The sequence below is a fragment of the Lynx rufus genome, unplaced genomic scaffold (genome assembly GCF_022079265.1).
Source record: "Lynx rufus isolate CCGP_SWC_20201006 ecotype Redwood Valley unplaced genomic scaffold, mLynRuf1.p SCAF_5, whole genome shotgun sequence".
NCBI lineage: Eukaryota > Metazoa > Chordata > Mammalia > Carnivora > Felidae > Lynx > Lynx rufus.
Genome location: NW_025814867.1, coordinates 148,971,309 through 148,991,406, shown reverse-complemented (window position 1 = coordinate 148,991,406; position 20,098 = coordinate 148,971,309).

The following is a 20,098-nucleotide window of genomic DNA, read 5'->3' as shown; positions in this document are numbered from 1 at the left end:
GACTAGTACCTCGGGCACTAAGTGCTTTCAGGAAGCAGTAGAGTCTCTTTCTGGTCACAGTGAGGACATCTGGGCTCCCAATGTTTTGTCAACTCTAATACCCACTGTGTGTCCTGGGGTGGCCCACTCTCCTTTGTTGGGGTTCCATTCCGTGGAACGGGCTGAATAGCACCACCCACCATCTCAGTGATGAGTTGTGAGCACTTACTAGGCAAAGCTTGTAAAGTACTTTGAAGATGAGAAGTGTTGCACCCATGCTGTTTTATTGTTGTGTCTTTCACTTGATTATATTCCTCCTAAAGTATCTCCACAGGACTTGATGCACTTTGTGTTTTAGTGGCTGATTTCTTTGGCGGATTTTATATCTCAATAAAAAGACTATGTCATGTTTTAAATTCTTTGAGATGTCTTTCGTAGGCATCAAAGCCACGGTTTCTAAAACCTCTAAACCAGTCAGTTTCTTTTGCTTTCTCTTACATGTTAACGCAAATAGTCAGGGTCCAAGATGTAAGTAAGGAGCAATAGCAGTCTATTTAAAATATCATTTACAGAAGCCAGGATATCACCCCTAGTTCAGAGAGGCTGAACCAACTGAAGGTGAAGGATGTCTGTCTCTTCACTCTATTACAGGAGAGATAATAATTCACGGTGATAGGTCTTCTTCAGTTACACTTGGCTCTTCAGGTTTTTCCACATTATGAAGAATATTGTTCTTTCTAGAACCTGAGGCATAGTTGAGAAGTATAAAAGGGTGCGGGTCCAAGAACTTTAAACCTATATGCCAAAATTATTCATTCTTCCAAATATAGTCTAACAATCTGAATATGTATTTGGCAACCTTCATTTCCCAGATACATATGAATTCTTGTATTTTCTTTCAAAGAGTGCCAGTAAAAAGAAGAGGGTGCTCTGTGGGTGCTCCTCTTTATGAGGACGAACATGGGAGGGGTATGAAAACATTTGCCAAACCCTTCCCAGATTCCCACATTCCCAGGGGCAAGAATCAATGAAATTCTGGATGAGACAGTCCCAGAGAGTCTCCCTAATCTTGAGCAGTAGCCAGAGTCCAACCTGTACCTCAAAGTGCTCATAATCTGTCTGTTGTTCTTTATTTGACACTCTAAATTCAAATTCTTTGTCTTCTTGACACTGGAAAACGTGTCAAAAGAAAGACTTACTGGGGTCAACAAGCAAACATCAATAAAAATATTAATCATAAAATCATGCCTCTGGACATTGATTTGGCTTCAGGCGAAGACAGGATGTCATCTGAGAGGATTCGTTTCTAGGCTGAATTATTTCCAAGTGATGCTAATTGCACAGCACCTTATTTGACACTGAAGACTGGTTCCATTTACATGAAACATGCAAAAGGCATAATGTCAGATTTTTAAATGACATAGAATCAAAAAGGAAAGTTACTCTGGTAGGTGACAGAATCTGGATGTTGGAGTATCTCAACTGGCCATGACGGTGAACTAAAACTAATGAGATGAAATCTACCAGGAATAACCAGGAAAGTCTGCGTAGAGGTTCAGAAAATCAACTACACAGAGATAAGATGGAATGACCTATTTAAATGGAAATCCCTTCGGTAAGGGAACCTGGTTAACTTCAAACTCGGTTCAGGTTAGTGTGACCAGATTGACAAAAAAAAAAAAAAAAAAAAAAATGAATGTATCACAAATTACATTGTAAGGTTTTTAGTGTTAATATCAGCAGATGTAATGATATAAACCATTTATTTACCTCTCTCTCCATTTAGCTGTCAGTACTTTATAGGGAGTGGTAGAGATTGAGTAATCAGTAAGTGTCCAGTCTTCATTCAATTTAAGCCAATGGTGCTACTGTAGGAATTTGGCATCTGTGTTCCAAATTTTCACTCTTTTTCAAGAGAACTGGAAATTTGGATTCTAATAGAAAAAAAAAATAATTTTACAAACACCCTGAAATTAAAAAAAAAAGCGATATCTAGCCAAAAAGCCTCTCATTTTTACCTCTGTGTTAGACATATTGTCTGAATCTTAGGAGAGGGATATGGAGTGGAGACAGAGGTTAAGGCTTTGTCATTTTATAGGTCATCTTACAGGTGGCAGTTGAATCAATGAAAAGTGAATCACCAGGGTGTGTTCCTCTTCTATAAAAAGGAAGTTAAAGTCATACCTGTGCTTTATTTGGGGCTATCTTTTTAGAAATTATTTTAATTTATCTGTTGACTTTTTAGCTATCCTTCTTTATATTACTTTTATAGCTGTTGCTGTAAGTACTGTTACTCACATTCTTAAATTCTCAGTATGCTTAGAGTTAATATCATACCACTTCATATATGAAATATACAAACTTTCCTATTTATTGGTTCATTCATGCTATAGTTCTCATATATATCATTACCTCCATGCTTTCTAAATCTCATGATACAAGGGCATCATTTTTTGTTTTGAATAGTCTTTATTCACCCACACCTTTACTATTTTGAATGTTCTTCATTCTCTTCTAAAGATTCTCTTCTAAGAAAGTATCAATGTCCAACAGTCTAAAAAATGTACCAAAGCATGTCTTGTAGTATAGATCTGCTGACAATAAATTATTTTAGTTTTCATTTATCTCAAAACGTCTTTATTTTTCCTTCATTCTTGAAGATCATTTTCATTAGAGCAATTAGGTCATTTCACTAGCTGTAGAACGCTAACTTAAAGTTCTTTTTTTCTTTTATCACTTCAACGATATTGATCCATTGTCATCTGGGCTTCATGGTGTTGGATGAGAAGATAGAAATTACTTATATTGTTGTTCCTCTGTATATGAAGTGTTACTTTTCTCTAGATGCTTTAAGAATTTTTTGTTATCTTTGTTTTTTTCTGGTTTTTGTTTATTTTTATTTTTTTAGGTGTGTGTGTGTGTGTGTGTGTGTTTAGATTAACTATGATGGGTCTCGTGGTTTTCTTTGGATTTTGATTAAATCTCTTGAATCTGTAAATGCCTTTTACCAAATTTGGGGGAATTTCAGGTATTACTAATTTAAGTATTTTTATGCCCTATTCTCCCTGTCTTCTCTTTGTAGGACTCAAATTACATACACATTCAGACTTTGGATATTGTCCACAGATCAATCTCTTTCCTTCCAATTCTTCAGACTTTATAACTATTCATTTACCTTTTACCTTCAACTTCACTGACTTTTCCTAATGTTGTCTTCTAGCTGTTAAACCCATCCAGTTAATTTTTCATTTCAGTTAATGTACTTTCAGTTCTATGTTTTCTACTTTGTTACTGTTTATAGTTTCTATTTGGCACTTATTCATTTATTACACATATTTTCTTTGTTTTTGTGGATCATGGTTAATATATTTACTTTAAAATCTGCTACTTGCAATGTCTGAGTCATTTGGGGGTCAGATATCATTAAGTCTTTCTTCTTGGGCTTCTATCATATTTTCTTGTTTATTTCTACGCTTAGTAATTTTACCTTGTATGTCTGGTGATCCTGGACATTGTGGATACTATGCTTTAGAGGCAATGGATTCTGCTATATTCCTCCTTCAAAGGGTATTGAGTTTTGGTATTTAAGCAGGCTGTCAACTCAGTTAAAATGGAATTCCAGTTTTGTCATTCTTGTGGTGGACTGCAGCTGAAATCAATGTTCACATCGCTGTGCATGGATATGTCAAGAGTTTAGGGATATTCGGGGTATCCAAATATTGGGATAATCCCAATATTAGGGATATTCCCAGATATTTGGGAAGAGTTTAGGCACAAAACTTTGTGTATATTTATCCGGCTATATTCTATCATTTTTGGTCTCTCCAAGATGTGTCTTCTGGTTCTTTATGCCTGTAAGATTGCTGCTTCCTATTTACATTTAGTTGCCCAGTGTGGTCCAAGCTGGGACTTGTTGTCTGGCAAAAACTGTAAAAAGCAGAAACCTTAGCAGTGCTATTTCCTCCTTCCAAGTATCTACTGCCTCCCGGTCTCTGCCTTCCTTTGGTCTCTCTCCAATATCTTCAGTAATTTATTTTTGTATTTTGTCCAGAGTTCACAGTTGTTCCCTGTGATACAGTCTGTCTGACAGGAGCTACTCTGCTATTATCAGAGACAGATATTCCAGACAAGCAGAATATGAAGCTTAGAGCAACTCATCAATTCAGGACCAACAGGCAAGTTGACCACAACTGAGCTATTTACAATGGTCTAAGATTCCTTCTCTCTAGAGCTCTGATTACCAGAATATCGTCTTCTCAGCTGTAGTCTGAATATCATCTTCTCAACTAAACTGTCAACACACAAGCAACTAGCTTCTTAACTGAGATCCCACCACCACCTCAAATCCACCCCAAATCCACTTTCTACACTGAAGAGAGAGTGATTGATAGAAAACAGATCTTATCGTGTCACTTCCCTACTTAAGAAATCTTCGGGGGCACCTGGAAGCGTCCGACTTCAGCTCAGGTCACAATCTCGTGATTCCTGGGTGGGAGCCCTGCGTCGAGCTCTGTGCTGTGATAGCTGGGAGCCTGGAGCCTGCTTCGGATTCTGTGTCTCCCTCTCTCTCTCCTTCCCTTCTGGTGCTCTCTCTCACTCCCTCTCTCTCAAAAATAAATAAGTAAACATTAAAAGAAAAAAAAAAAGAAATATCCCATGGATCCTGATTTGCCTGATGTAGAAGAACACACAAGTTTCTTAGCAGAGCTTATAAGATCGTATCTGAACATTCTGCCCCCTCTATAGTTTGTTTCTCACCCCTGTCTACCCCTACCTCTACCGAGCACCTTGTGCTCTCGGGACAATCAGATCTTGCTGATTCATGAAATACTTACCTGCATGTTTAGAGCTCTATGTGTTTGCAAAATTAATATCATCTTATCCTCTTTGGCCATTTGACATTATATTTTATGGGTTAGGTGATAGATTTGTTATAACATGAGAGACATTATTTTATAAGGTCTATTTGGCATTATAACACGGGTCCTATTTTCTATTTATTATTATCATTATTACATGTCTTTCATATTGGAATACAGGCGGCACTAGGTCAGAGACTTGGTGCGGTTCACAGTGGTATCCCCGCCATTCAGAATAGTGCGTGTTCCATGATAGCCACTTCAATGAATACTTGTTGGATAAATATTGCTCTTGTTGGCCAGAATTCTCTCTCACTCCCCGCCCAAGTTGGCCTTGCAAAGGTATAGTGAGAACCCAGCTCAACTGTTACCTTCCCTTTGGAATCTTCTGTCAACATTTCCTCACGCATATAGAATGACTTATTAAGTCGTCTTCCATTTTTCAAAAGGACCATCTTCCTTATTTCTCTTTCTTGTTCCTCTATTTCTGTGTTTCCCATTGCACCATGGTATTTATAAAGTAAGCTCACTCATGAGCTGACTTATAATCTCATCCATTGTACATACTCACCACACGCGTCTTAGCTTTCTTCAGAGTAACTGTCTTTCTGGCTTGGCTTCCCATTTAAAGAAAACCTCTTTTGAGCCCACCAAGCCCATTGATAAGGTCTAAGACAGACTTGATTGTACCAAATTCTTGATACATGACACGTCTTCATTGAGTGTGTTTTTTCTTTTCTTTTTTTTTTTTTTTTTGGCATCTTGGGAAAACTGATAATAGTTCATTAATTATTCCGTCTTAGATATGAACTGGGAAATATTATTTTAAAAACTGTTAATTGGTGTTCGGGTCTCAAATCAAAACATTCTTTAGGATTTATTACTTTCTAATATTTGCAAACCTCCTCAGGATTAAAACCTCAGGCTTATTTTATTTTATTTTATTTTTTTACATTGAGTTTGTGGTCAAATCTCAATCAGTGATGTTAAGATTGATTAAATATCCCCACTCATTCAATAAACAAGCTATCTTCAACCCAAATCTACAATGGATTGGAGTAAGTAACATAGCGAGAAATAAATTGTTCACGGCCCACGAGATGGCTGATAAATATTCCCAAGACTACAAGTACGCCCTCACCTCCTCGTGATTCTGGGAATATAAGAGTTTTTAAAAAACGTATGCATGTGCTTATGCACACAACAAGGTACATATAAATCATGGACTTCCCCTGAAATGAAACTGAGGTCATGTGAACATATTTCAGCCTTTAACTTAGACACTTAGGCTGCATGCCCAGCTATGACACATAGCCCATGTTTATAAAGTCAATTTAATTTCAGTTGTTAGTATCAGTTACCATCATTCCAGATTTAAAACCACCGGCCCAGAGCCTCTCTCTGAGCTCTTGCGGCCCCTAGTAGCTGTACCAAGCATTTGGCACGTTTACACACACTCCTTCATATTGTTCCTGGACGATCTATTTAAACGGGCCTTTTCTCTTCATTTTATTACAAATTCTTGAATCCATGGGTCACGTCTGATATTTCTCAGAATCCTCGTTAATGTCTAGTCCAGAAGCCTGTTCTAGCAAATGCTCCAAAAAAGTTGTTGATCAATTCAAAATGGATTTTCAATTTTATGAAAAATATTTTTAGAGTAAAGGAAATATTCACTTGTGTGCTCGGAAAATAGGATGGATATGTTTAAAAAAAGTGGAGATGAGGCGACGTCTTAGGGGCCACACATTTCAACATCAGCACATAATTTCAATATAAAATCCCAACCCAACTTCATGAGAAAAAAAAGACAAATTAAAGAGAATATGACAAACTGGGTTTAGCATTTCCACATCTTCAAAATTCGTTTCCAGCATCATTGGTGGAAAAAACCAGAGTGGTCAGCCTTCTGTGAGAGGAGGTATGCGTGCTTTCTCTCCTTGTCTCCTTCCCTCCCCCCCCTCCTCACCCCCCCTCCCCGTGTCCCCTTCTGAAACTGAGTCAGACCAGGCCATATTTCCAGTTAGAAGGAGACATTGGAGCCAAGCAGCTGTTCAGAAATGTCCAAGTGGGCAGCAAATGGTGTCGATGGAGTTAACGGTGGTGACTCACTTGGGACATTCACAGCAGGTCAGCTGAAACCGCCCCTTGCCGTAAAGGGAATTTAGTCCCTGTCGGGCGAGCACCCAAGAATACGAGCTGGGGTTGATAACAGGATAGTGCTTCTTCGTTGCCATTGGTTGCTCGGCTGTTCTCAGTTTTCACAATTTTTTTAAAGGTGGATTTTTTTCTAACGCAATCATGACCATGATGGGAAGAACAGGCCGTGCAGCTGTTGACTGTTTGAAATAACAGAGAGAGGTTTGGTATCTGGAAATGCTCAACGCAAGTTGTCTTGCAAGCTTTGATGATGAGTTTCACATATAAAATTATGGGTCAGGAGCAGGAAGCTGAGTTCGCGTCTTGCCAGCAGGTTTGGCCTGACCCGTGTAAGATTTGGGGGATTTCAGCAAGATGTCGTTCATCTAGGGATCCTTTTCTACAAAGTCGTTGTGACGGTTTTAAATGTACTCAACTGAACAACAATAAAAACAAGAAGCCACCCAAACAAAAAAACATGTGAGAAATAGAACGTACTCATATTTTGTGAGCTTATACAGCTTTCTCGTCAACACAGAAGGGGATATATGATGAAAAGCTGTTGGGTGGGTTGCATTATAAAGTACAGTAGGAAGGACTAATAAAGACGATTTTGGAGAAAAACCATCATTACCTGAAATCAGACAACCTTGACACAAGGCCTGTTTTTATTTTTGTTTTTTCTTCAAATTGTTTTTTTTAACTTTTTAAAAAAACCTTTTGAGGCGCGGAGTTTAGATTTGTTCTCCAAAGGTTGAAATTTTGACAAATAAGGAATAATAATTACTGATATTAATGGTCATTTGACTTAAACTCCATTTCCCTAAAATTCTGGTGTGAGCTCATGCTTTCCACATTTAGACGAGACCTTGTTTCCTTTGCGCTTATTTGGGAGAGAAAAAAATCCGATCTGGCGATTCGTGTTCACTAAAATCAAGTTCCTTTTTGTGACTGGACCAAAAGCTAATTCTGATAGTTTCAGACCAGGCTGAAGCCAGAATGAAACATAAATTAGCTTCCTTTCCCAAGAATAAAGTCTTTGTATTAAAGAGAGCTTGGGAAAATAAATGACTGTTTATCAGTCAGTCTAGTTTGCGAGGTACTTTAAAGCCTGAAACAGTTTTAAGGTGCGTAGTTTTAAGTATAATCAACAAGCTTTTCAGTTCTGCCCCTTTGCGAATATATATTCTAAGTTCAAAGGGGAGTAGTTGTGTGTCTGCGGTTTCATAGACAACTGTATGTGTGTGGGGTGGTTTGGGAGGGCAGGGATTTGTTGGTCTTGCTTGCCCATGGTCTACCTCATGATAGAGGCTTCATAAATATTGGTTGAATTAATTAATTTTGGCCACAGGAACTGGAGGGATGACGAGGAGTGTCATCTTTTCTTGGCAGAAGAACAGATTAGTCATTAGGGTCAAGTTGAAGGGAAAGTGGGATTTAGCATGATTTAAGTCAAGAATACCAAAGCCATTTGAAGTCGAGGCTGGGAGGAGAGTTGGGGAAGAAAAAGACAGTTGGATGAATAAGTATGTGGTGGCCTGGGCTGAACTCATTTCTTCACATGGCATCAAAGGCCAACCAAAAATTCCACACTTGGAAAAATAAAAATGAAATAAGGCATGAAGGTATCATGGGGTGAAGAGGGAGGGATGAGAATAGCATAGTGACAGAAACACTTGAGCTTTGAGGGTTTATTGCTTTGTTTCCCTCGCTTCTACCTTGTTCCTACTCGCCATCTTGGTGTCTTCTTTTTCCCATCTTTCCTTGATTTCCATTGAAATGGGACTGCCAAATGGAAATGACTGGTTAAGGGTTAGAAACTTTTCAACAACTCTTCTGCACTCTCCCGAGGATGCGCGTTTTCTCTCCTGGATACCGTTCATCTTTCAGACGCATTTCTGACCATGAACCTATTCATCTTACGATTATGACAGTGAAATGGAGATGGCACATTGTGGTTTCAAGGTGAGCGAGAACTGTTCCACATGTACGGAGATATATTTCCTATCTTTAAAAACATCAGTTCTATTTCTCACTATGTCTATCTACCGAGAGAAATAGAACTGATTTTTTAAAAAGATAAGAAAGTAAATTGCTGACATTTTTACGTTATAACTATCCTGTATACTTTCATTTTTTTCTTCGGGCGTATTTTAAATTGCTACTATTTGATATTTGCCTTTTAAGGTATTCTAATTTGGGGTTAATAATTTAATATTAAAGGATAGATTTTTTTTTAAAACTTAAGTGCATTTATTTATTTTGAGAGAGAGAGTGCACATGGGAGGGACAGAGAGAGGGAGGGAGAGAGAGAGAGAGAGAGAGAAACCCAAGCAGGTTCGATGCAGAGCTCAAACTCAGGAACCATGAGATCATGACCTGAGACGAAATCAAGAGTTGGTCGCTTAACCCACTGAGCCACCCAGGCGCCCCTAAATGAGAGCTGTTTTAATTCTACTAAGGGCAAATCACACTATACTAATTAATCATAGTGGAGTAGGCCTGACTAGGTCTTTTGGGTGCTATCAGATTGTTGAGAAATCCAACTTCCACACGAATGTGTAGAAAGGCATCTCTTCTGATAGGTGACGGGTAGATACGCACACACACACACACACACACAGACACACAGAGGCACACACACAAGTACTAAAAGCATAAAAAAATGACCCCACTGTAGAGGATATTTATTATAACATATCAACACATTTATAATGTTTAAAGAGCCGAAACTGGAATCCTACCCCTCCTATGGTCTTGTTTTATTACCTTAGTTTCACATAAAACAAGACAGAATTTCCTACATGAAAATCAGGCTGGTATTCGTCACGTCTGTATCGAGGGTCTGAGCTCATTTTTATTCACAGCCTCTTTCCCCACTGCACTTCCTGTGTTTGGTAATGCAAACAAGCAGGAGAACATTGTGTCATTGTGCTGGTGACACTCCCTTTTAGAGTCCAGAGTATAGAAAGCTGGAACTGGAGTTGATGGGACTTATTAATAAAAGGGAAAACAAAAAGGGTAGGGGGTGCCTGGGTGGCTTATTCAGTTAAGCGCCGGACTTTGGCTCAGGTCACGATGTCGCCGTTCAAGCCCCGCCTCGGGCTCTGTGCTGACAGCGTGGAGCCCGGACCCCACATCAGATTCTGTGTCTCCCTCTTTGCCCCTTCCCCATTCGCACTCTGTCTCTGTCTCTCTCAAAAATGAATAAACATTAAAAAAATTAAAAACTAAATAAGTAAAATGTTTGGGGACCAATCTGATGTGGAGGGCCCGCTGATCTCAAGGTGCGAGGTACCTTATACTCCATGGCACCTGCTTCCTCTCAAGAATAGCCCATACTTGGTACCACACCTTGTCTAATACGCAGACAGAATATTAAGTGCCTTGGGAACTGATTCGTGAGGCACTTGCAATAGGCTGGAAGAGATCTCCTTTCAGTTCAAGGAGCCAATGAAATTATACAATTTGTAAACTGAAAAGGGGAGATAATCTAATCTGGTTTCACGTCCTTATTTCGGAAACCGTCCTCAGTCCCAAAGTATGGCCTTGCACTTGTGAGGTGTATTCTTGAGGACCTCAAAATGAGTTGGGAGGAAAGAGATGGGAGAGGTGAACCCAAGGCTTAAGGCAACCCCAGGGTGTCGTTTGTGGGTCTAGGCAGTGTACTTTTCATTTTTGGTACAGATGAGGTCTTTCCAGCTATTGTGTTTAATTAACTCCAGAATCTAGAGTTGTCACTTACACCAAATACCTGCTTCGTGTTTCAACACCGTGCCTCAAATTGTACCAGGAGAGAATTTAAAATGAAGTTCTGGATGCTATTTTGAAACGCTCCTACGTTGTCTTATAAGGAAATATTTTTTCTAAAGATGACCTGATTTATTGGATTTTTTTTATTATTATTTTTCAGCAGCTGTATTTGGCATTAGAGCTTGCCTCAATGCCCATCCTTAACACTAGTAAAACTTATGCAAGATCGTATGACTGAAATCTGGAAATGTTCAGGGTTTAGACCCCCACGCTGAGAATGTCGTCGTGCTGGACAAAGCAGCGGGGGACCGTTGGGTACAGGGTATTGCTTCAAAGTTTACGTTATCAATGAGAGTCATATAATTAAGGCCCGACAGGGTTTAGGGCTTATATAACTTACCGAGACCGTTCACATCAACACTGCTTAAATGAGAGAAGGTAAACCAGCCATTCCTGCACTGGTTTTTTTTTTTTTTTTTTTTTTCAACGTTTATTTATTTTTGGGACAGAGAGAGACAGAGCATGAACGGGGGAGGGGCAGAGAGAGAGGGAGAGACAGAATCGGAAACAGGCTCCAGGCTCTGAGCCATCAGCCCAGAGCCTGACGCGGGGCTCGAACTCCCGGACCGCGAGATCGTGACCTGGCTGAAGTCGGACGCTTAACCGACTGCGCCACCCAGGCGCCCCCCTCCACTGGTTTGAGTATCAGCCTGTCTCTTGCCAGCTATGATTGGAGGCAATGAGGTCTGTATTGAAATTCTGGCTCCGTTTTCTAAGTGGATGCTCTGGGGCTCTGGTTCTCGAACTCGATGGCCAGGTGCATCAGAATGATCTGAATTATTACTGGGGGACGCCTGGGTGGCTCAGTCAGTTAGACATCTGACTCTTGATTTCAGCTCAGGTCATGATCCCAGGATCATGGGATTGAGTCCCACGTTGCCCCGCACTGAGCTTGGAGACTGCTTGAGATTCTCTCTCTCTCTCTCTCTCTCTCTCCCTCTTTCCCTCTCCCTTGCTCTCTATCTTAAAAAAAATAAAAAAATAAAAAAATGATTATTGGGCCCATCCCCAGAGTTTCTGACCCAGTAGGTCTAGGGTGGGGCCATATAGTGCGCATTTCTGGTAGGTTCCCAGGTAATGCTGTTGCTCCCAGTCTAGTGGCCAACACTGAGATCACCAACCTAGGGCAACAGACTGAATTTCTTTGTTCTTGAGATTTCTTGTCTGTAACATAATGAAGAAAGTGCTATAGGGAAGGTCTTAGAGTCCCATGCAGCATATTGTGTTAATTGAGCATTAACCATTGCCGCTAATGGTAACAATCATAGAACATCCTGTCGCTCAGATTGTTTAATGTTTCAAGACGTAAATTAGCTTTCCGTTGGGAAAATCCATATCAAACATACAAACATTTTCTTTTTTTTTAAATTTTTTTTAACGTTTATTTATTTTTGAGACAGAGAGAGACAGAGCATGAACAGGGGAGGGTCAGAGAGAGGGAGACACAGAATCCGAAGCAGGCTCCAGGCTCTGAGCTGTCAGCACAGAGCCCGACGCGGGGCTCGAACTCACGGAACGTGAGATCATGACCTGAGCCGAAGTCGGACGCTTAACCGACTGAGCCACCCAGGCGCCCCACAAACATTTTCAATAAAACTACCCCACAGTACTGAATATATAAGCTTAGGAAAAACAATTGTGCCTTTGGGTTTTTAAAAAAAGAAAGCACTTTGCCATCGTAAAACCTCTTTGGGACTCAGAGACCTTTTGAAAGCTATGGATATATACTTCAGGCTTGCCATAGACCTTCTCTCCACAAAGTTGCCCACACATACATACAGGAACATGTGTTTATGCAGTGGCTGCTTTGGATGGCCAGGTGAAGGAGAATGATGTCACAGCTGCCTTGGTCAGAGGGGCAGTGGGTCATACAAGAACGGTGAGCTGTGCTATCTCTTCATTATCTTTTATCATTTAAATTATGCAAAATTGCTTCCATTCCCTTTGATGATTTACCTCTAGATAGAGCAGAGAAAACAAAAAAGGATCCTGGAGTCAACCACGCAGTATCTCAGGGCCAACCTGGGGACTTTTCGACAGCTGCTAGGACCTTGGGCAAGCTCTCTGAGGATTAGGTTCTTTAAACAAAAGGGCTACCATAGATAATGTCTAACCCACTTCTAGAATGGATGGTGGCAATTATCTTAGAAGGTAAATGCTGTCGCATGGCCTTAACAACAAGACTTTCTCTCTCACCCATTTTCTGTAACAAGCTTCTCACACCACTGCTGAGTTGCTTCTGTGACCACTTCCTGTTATTGAACTTCTATGAATTCAGATTCTATAAACTCAGTGTGCTCTCTTTTCCGTAGAGCCTCTACAATATTAATTTTGATGCTTTACCATTTTTACCTGAGCCAGGTGGGGACATCTTATGTTTATCGTCACCTGGGTCATCGGCATATTTTATTTCATTCTCAGGCCTGGGTGCGTTCTATTCCCCCTGCCTGGCGCATTCTTTTCTTCCTCCTTGGCCCCCTTTCTAGCAGCTGTCTCCCTTCCTCAGCACCCATCTCTGGCTTTTCCAATGTGGCTTCATCTTATCCTGCAGGTTAGAGCTTAGATTCATCTCCTCTGAGAAGCCAGGATTGGGCTCGTGCTCCCCACCACGTGTGAACTCACAGCACTCACCCCTTTGATTGCATCTCTGTTCATGTACTGACTTTGGAATCTGATCCGCATGCACTTGTCTCTTTGTTCTGTTACTTATTGACAGTATGGCCTTGAGCAAGTTTCCTCACTGCACTCTAAATTCTTAATCCGGAGAAGATAGCAAATAGCTACCTCATTCAGCTGCTATGAGGATTAAATAAGAAAATGCACAATGCCTGGTTCAGGGGTTGTAAATGGTGACTTCCTTCATGAACGATTCGTCATTATTAGTCTTTCTTACATGTGAGATATCTGAAGTAAACTTTTAGAAACTCATGGATCCTATTCAAACTATGGTTGAAAGCCTTAGACATGATATCGGTCAAAAAGGGGGCTCATATGCTTTATATCAATGGTTTTCAATCCTCTCCTGCTTCACCTGGGGAGTTGAATTCTGCCCTCTCCCCCAAACCCTGAGAACCAGTCAACTGGCCTGGGGCAAGACATAGCCTTTGAGATCTACAAAACTCCCCAGATTATTGCAAGGAGCAGTGATTTTGGGAGCCATTGTTTAAGGTGACCCACTAGCAGAAAGAGTAGAAATTGACCTTTGTTGGGAGGCAGATTTGCATCTGAAAAAGCGCGTCTATGCCCTTGGCCGTACTTCAAGGGAAGCTGGGATGTAGAGGTGAGACCAGAAAAATCTTTACATACACTCTTGTACGTGCACACAGTTGGGACCTCCACCTCATTCAAACAGGAATATTGACCTAGTCCGAAATTTTTCTGTGGCAAGAGTTTCCAGGTGACCATCTTGGCCATCAGACTGTGGCCAAGATGAGGCCAGATGTGCCTAGGTCTGGCCATGATCTTGATCTCGGCCATGAGTTCAAGCCCCGGGCTGGGCTCCATGCTGGGCATGAAGCCTACTCACAGAAACACACACACAAACAAACAAACAACAAAACACCAGACCTAAGGTGGTGAATGAATTCTTGCATCCAAGAAGTATAGGATACTGGCCAGAGGTTTCAGGAATTCTGAACTCAGGATGCAAAATGGTAGGAGAAACATGTGATTCAGTGGTAATGGGGACAGTGGTTGAGGAAGGGGTGCATTTAGTCTGTGCACTTCTGCAGCCTAGAAGATGCTCATTTTCCAGGAACTGAGATCAGAGCCCAGCCTGGAATGCTTGGAGGCTTTCTGAAAAAAGAGACTGGTACCTTTTTTTCCCTAAAATCCAAGTTCCTGTAGACAGATGAGCCCAAAGCCAATTGTCCCTTAAACACTAATTTGCCATCTGATTGTTTCCTCTGATCTTTGTTCTTTTCATTCTACACCTTTCTCCTGGAAGACCTCATCTCGGATCATGGTCTCACCTCCCCCTAAATGCTTAAAGCTTTTCCTCCATCCAATCCAGAACTTGGAGTTTCCATGGTCACTTGAAACTCACTCTACCTGAAACAGGCGTCTTTGCAGTCACCCTGTGTCCTCACTCATCTTTCTCTGTCCTTACTCCCTCTACCTGTGCAACACTGCTGCCCTCTGCCCTCCCCCGTTTTGCCTATAATGGTCACCCCCAGATGCCCTCAATGTTATCTCCACAGTAAGACCTTTCTACACCACCCTGTCTTACAACTCAGCATCACTTCCCCCTCCTCAGGTCTTCTGCTCCCGCATACCCTCCCTTCATTTCCTTTGTGTCATAGTTTAGAAGGCTGAGAAATGCCTCCTATAAAAAATAATAGTAATAAAATAAAAATATCAGTGTCCTAATCCCTGGAATATGTGAATATCTTACCTTATAGGGCAAAGACCTTGCAGATGTGATGAAATTAAGATTTTTGAGATGGAGAGATTATCCTGGATTATCTAGATGGGCCCTTAATGTTATCCTGAGTCTCCCTATGAGAGTGAAGCAGAGAGAGATTTTATGCAGACAGAAGAGGACACAGCAATGTGACCCTGGATGCAGAGATTGGAGGGATACAGCCAGAAGCCAAGAAATGTCAGTAGCCACCAGAAGATGGAAGGAGCAAGGAATGAATTCTCTCCTATAGACTCCAGAGGGAACCCCACCCTGCTGGCACCTTGATTTTGGCCCAGTGATACTGATTTTGGACCCCCGTGTCTAGACTTCCATGAAAATACATTTCTATTGTTTTCTGCCATCCAGTTTGAGGTAATTTTGTCACATCAGCCAGAGGCAACTATTACAGTAACTGTGTGTAACCTCCTCTCACGCTATAAAAACTGCTTCATTATGTTTATGGTTCCTATTGTGGGTTTTCCATCACTAAAAGGAAAGCTCCGGTAGGCATAGATTTTTGTCTGGTTTGTCCCTCGTGTATCTCAAGTGCCTAGAACAGTACCTGCACATTGTGGACACTGAAGTCTTTGTTGGGTAAAGGGTGAATGAGTTGTGAATTCACCTGCCCACATTCTCCCATCTTCCCAACCCTCCACGAACCTGTTTTCTCCTAGAATCCCTGCTTTGTGAATGTCCTCCCCTTCTCCTCATGCTCCTCAATCTTCTCTCTTCCTTGGCCCCTGAATCCAGCCAGTGGCACATCTTGTCAGCTCTACCTCTTAACTGTCACTCAGTTCTGTTCTCTAGCCAAAGTCCCCAGTTATGGCCCTGGTTCAGTCATTTATCATTTCTCCCTGGATTGCAGCAAACTCTTAACTGTTTGTGGTTACTTCTGCCCTCTTTTTGCTGCCGATCCCCTGTTCTGAATCCTGCTTACTCCCAGCCTCTGTCTGTCCACAGTGTGCAGCTATATGCCTGCTGAACAGGGCACCAGAGAAGCCTTGAAGCCCTTCCTTTGTTCCCCTGTGAGCTTTAGGTCTGGAGCCAGGTGTCCCCTGGGACCAAAGCTGGCATTACAGTTTACTCAGCTCTCGAATGAACGCAATGATACTACCTATATCAGAAGTTTGCTGTGAGGCTTGAATGAATCACTGCGTGCTGCGTTTAACTGATGACACAACGTTTCCAATCTTCCACCCCTCTTGTGCCCATGTCCCTTTGCATTGAATCTGGCAACTTCTCCCATCAAGAGATGGAGTCTGTGTTCCCTCGAATCTTTTTATTGGTTGCCCTTGAATTTCATGTCTCATTCTACCCGGTAGACACAGCAGAAGTAGTGCCATGTTGGTTTGCTACTTCTCAGGGAACCCTGACATCTTTCTGTGAACAAGCCTGGGCTAGCCATCCATACTAGAGGATACAGGCCGTGTGAGGGAGACTGAGGCAGCCCAGCCTATAGCCAGCTGGCTCCCGACCTGTGAAGGAGCCCAGCCTAGAGCCGTGGAGCTGCCCACCTAACTTGCCGTTGACCACAGATGCGTGAGGGAGTTCAGCCCATTCCAGGAGAACCATCTGGATGATCAACAGACTAGCGAGCATGGACACGTGCTTGCTTTTTTAAGCCGTTAAGTTTCAGAGTGTTATGCGGTGGTAGCTAACCGATACGATGGACAAAGAGCAGCGAGCGATCATTATTAATTCATATAAATGCAGAATGTTAGCATTCCAGCAAGCATTTTCCATTTCTTTCTAAAAAGACTATCACTTTGACGTTCCATAGCACTCAGCATATAGCATGCCTTCCCTACTGTTGTCTTTATCATCTTGGCATTTGTACTATCTGTATATTATTTTTATGCGAGGCAGTGTGTTGTAATACTCACTGTCACAGGGTTTGGAACCGAGCTGTGAGGGAGTCTCTCCTGTCTCCACCATTTATTGGCTTTCCCTCTATCTGTGTTTCAGTTTTCTCCTCAGTAAGAGGGGTGTAAGGATAATATCACTACTTCCCAGAATTGTTGAGGAATAAATTACATCAACGCTACAAACTTCCAGATATGCACACTCCACTCAGCGAATGGGTGAGGAGGATGAGGAATTTGGACATATGGACAATTGACTCCTCAGGAAAAGGCTTACTGTTGTTTCGTCGCTGTGTTGCTAAGGGTAACACGATAATCTAGCACCCAGGAGGTTCTGAAACACAGCAAATATCTTTCTTGCGTGAACAACTACAGACACTGAAGTCAGATCCAGCTGGTCAAGAAGGACATGAGATTTTCTGTGTTTGTTTACACTTGAGAAACTCTTGGATCACCTGGGTGGCTTAGTCTGTTAAGCGTCCAACTCTTGATATCAACTCAGGTCTTGATCTCAGGGTTGTGAGATCAAGCCCCACACTGGGTGTAAAGCCTACTTGAAAAACAAAACAAAACAAAACTTGCGAAAGAATGGCTACCATATTGCTAAAAACTCCATAGAGTTGTTATAGGTGATGTACTAGTTTTCTATTGCTGCTGTGATAAATTGCCACAAACCTAATGGCTCGAGTCAACTCAACTCAATTGTTCTTACAGTTCTAGAGGTCGGTATCTAATGCTGGGCCTCCTGGGCTAAATTAGGGCATAGACATAGCCGTATTCCTTCTAGAGGGTTCTAAGAGAGAATCTCTTTGTCTTTTCTTGTCTCTTAGAGGCTGCCCACATTCTTTGACTTATGGCCCCTTTCTCCACCTTCAAAGCCAGCAAGCTGCCTCTCTCTGACCATTCTTATTTAGTCCTCTCTCCCTCCTATCACCACCGGGGAGAATTCGCCCCTTTTACCAGGATTGGATTGGACCCAGCTGGATTCTCCAGGATTATTTCTCCATCTGTTGGTCCTTAATGTATCCATATCTACAAACTCCTTTTTGCCACATTTAGGGTGACACGCTCACACATTTTCACAGGTTCTAAAGATTAGAAAGTGGAAATCTTTGAGGGGCCATTGTTCTGCCTACCGCAAGGGATAATAACATTGGTCAAATCTCTAAAGGCAACCATGGTGGGACACCTTCGTGGCTCAGTTGGTTAAGTGGCTGACTTTGGCTCAGGTCGTGATCTTGCAGTGTGTGGGTTTGAGCCCCACGTCGGGTTCTCTATTGTCAGTGCAGAGCCTACTTTGGATCCTCTGTCCCCCTCTTTCTCTGCCCCGCCCCCCGTACATTCTCTCTCTCGCTCTCTCTCAGAAATAAACATTAAAATTTTTTTTTTCAGTCTAAAGATAACCATGGGATTACCAGGGAAGCAACAGGAAGGAGTCATGATAACCATTTCATTCACCACTTTGGGACACTATGCACAGGAGTACAACATGAATGGAGACCTTTGGAGGCCTGCAGTCAACAGGGCCACCAGAAATAGGACCAGGGCTCTAGGCTTCCCCAGGCATCCATGTCATGATCTTGAGCTTTTAAATTTGAATTTGAAGTTAATAAGTTGGGGGGGTTTCTGTAATTCTAATTAGAATTTTGTAAAACTCCATTTAAGAAGTCCTCCTAAATCCTGCCTTGGTGGCAAGCAGGATTGGTTTAATCAGGTGCAGGCCAGACCACTGGTTCTCAAACTGTGTTCCAAAAAGGTACTTCATGGTTTTCATGTTTAAAAAAAAAAAAAAAATTATTTACTTATTTTGAGAGAGACAGAGATCGCACAAGTGGAGAGGGGCAGAGAGAGGGAGAGAGACTCCCAAGCAGGCTCCACCCTGCCAGCACAGAGCCTGACGTGGGGCTGGGACTCACGAACCGTGAGCTCATGACATGAGCCAAAATCAAGAGTTGGATGCTTAACCAACTGAGTCACCCAGGTGCCCCAGGGTTTTCATGTTTAATTCAATTTTCAGGTAAGAAATATTTCAAATGCTTAAAACTTTGCAATAAATCTGAGCACTCAGGTATGTTATCTACTAAATTCTGATGCACTGATTATTATTTATTCTTTGACATTCATTGATCTCAACTGAAGTGTCTCAACTGAAGTGTCTCCAGCCATCTCGGTTCCATGGAAAAGGGTCCTGATGCTACAAAGCAGATGGCTTTAAATCAATAAATAAATGGAAGTGAGAGGGGGAAAAAAACGATCTTTCATGGCTATTTCTGTGTCATGAGTTAAGAGGTTTTTTTCCACATCGTGTCACAAAACATCAACCAGCAGGGGAAAGAAACAATAGTGATGTTAGCAAGCACTCATGAGGCATTTATTATATACCAGGCACTGTTGTAAACATTTTACTCATACACAAATATCAACCTGTGTAAACTTTGCAATAATCCTAGGAGGAAGGAACCAGTTTTTCAGATGAGGAAATTGAGATAGCGGGAGATTAGGTGGTTTTCCTGAGGTCAACCAGCTGATAGATGGCAGACACCCCAGGGTTCTACTCTGTGCTTTGAACCACGACGTGGTCAATATTTAGTTATAATTCTGATTTATCAAGACAGCCTGCGTCTTTCTTCCAAACTGAACTTGTGGTAAGTAGATATAATTGTTTAAGATTGATGGAGGGTGAGAGAGTTTTCTCGTTTTCCCTGCCTAATTAAATGAGTGATAAGGGGGCGCCTGGGTGGCGCAGTCGGTTAAGCGTCCGACTTCAGCCAGGTCACGATCTCGCGGTCCGGGAGTTCGAGCCCCGCGTCGGGCTCTGGGCTGACGGCTCGGAGCCTGGAGCCTGTTTCCGATTCTGTGTCTCCCTCTCTCTCTGCCCCTCCCCCGTTCATGCTCTGTCTCTCTCTGTCCCAAAAATAAATAAACGTTGAAAAAAAAATTTTTTCTAATGAGTGATAAGAACGGGCATCAGACCAATGGAGATTACTGATGGACAAAAGCGAGGCTGAAGGAGGAGGCTGAAGTTTGTTACTATGGTACACAGC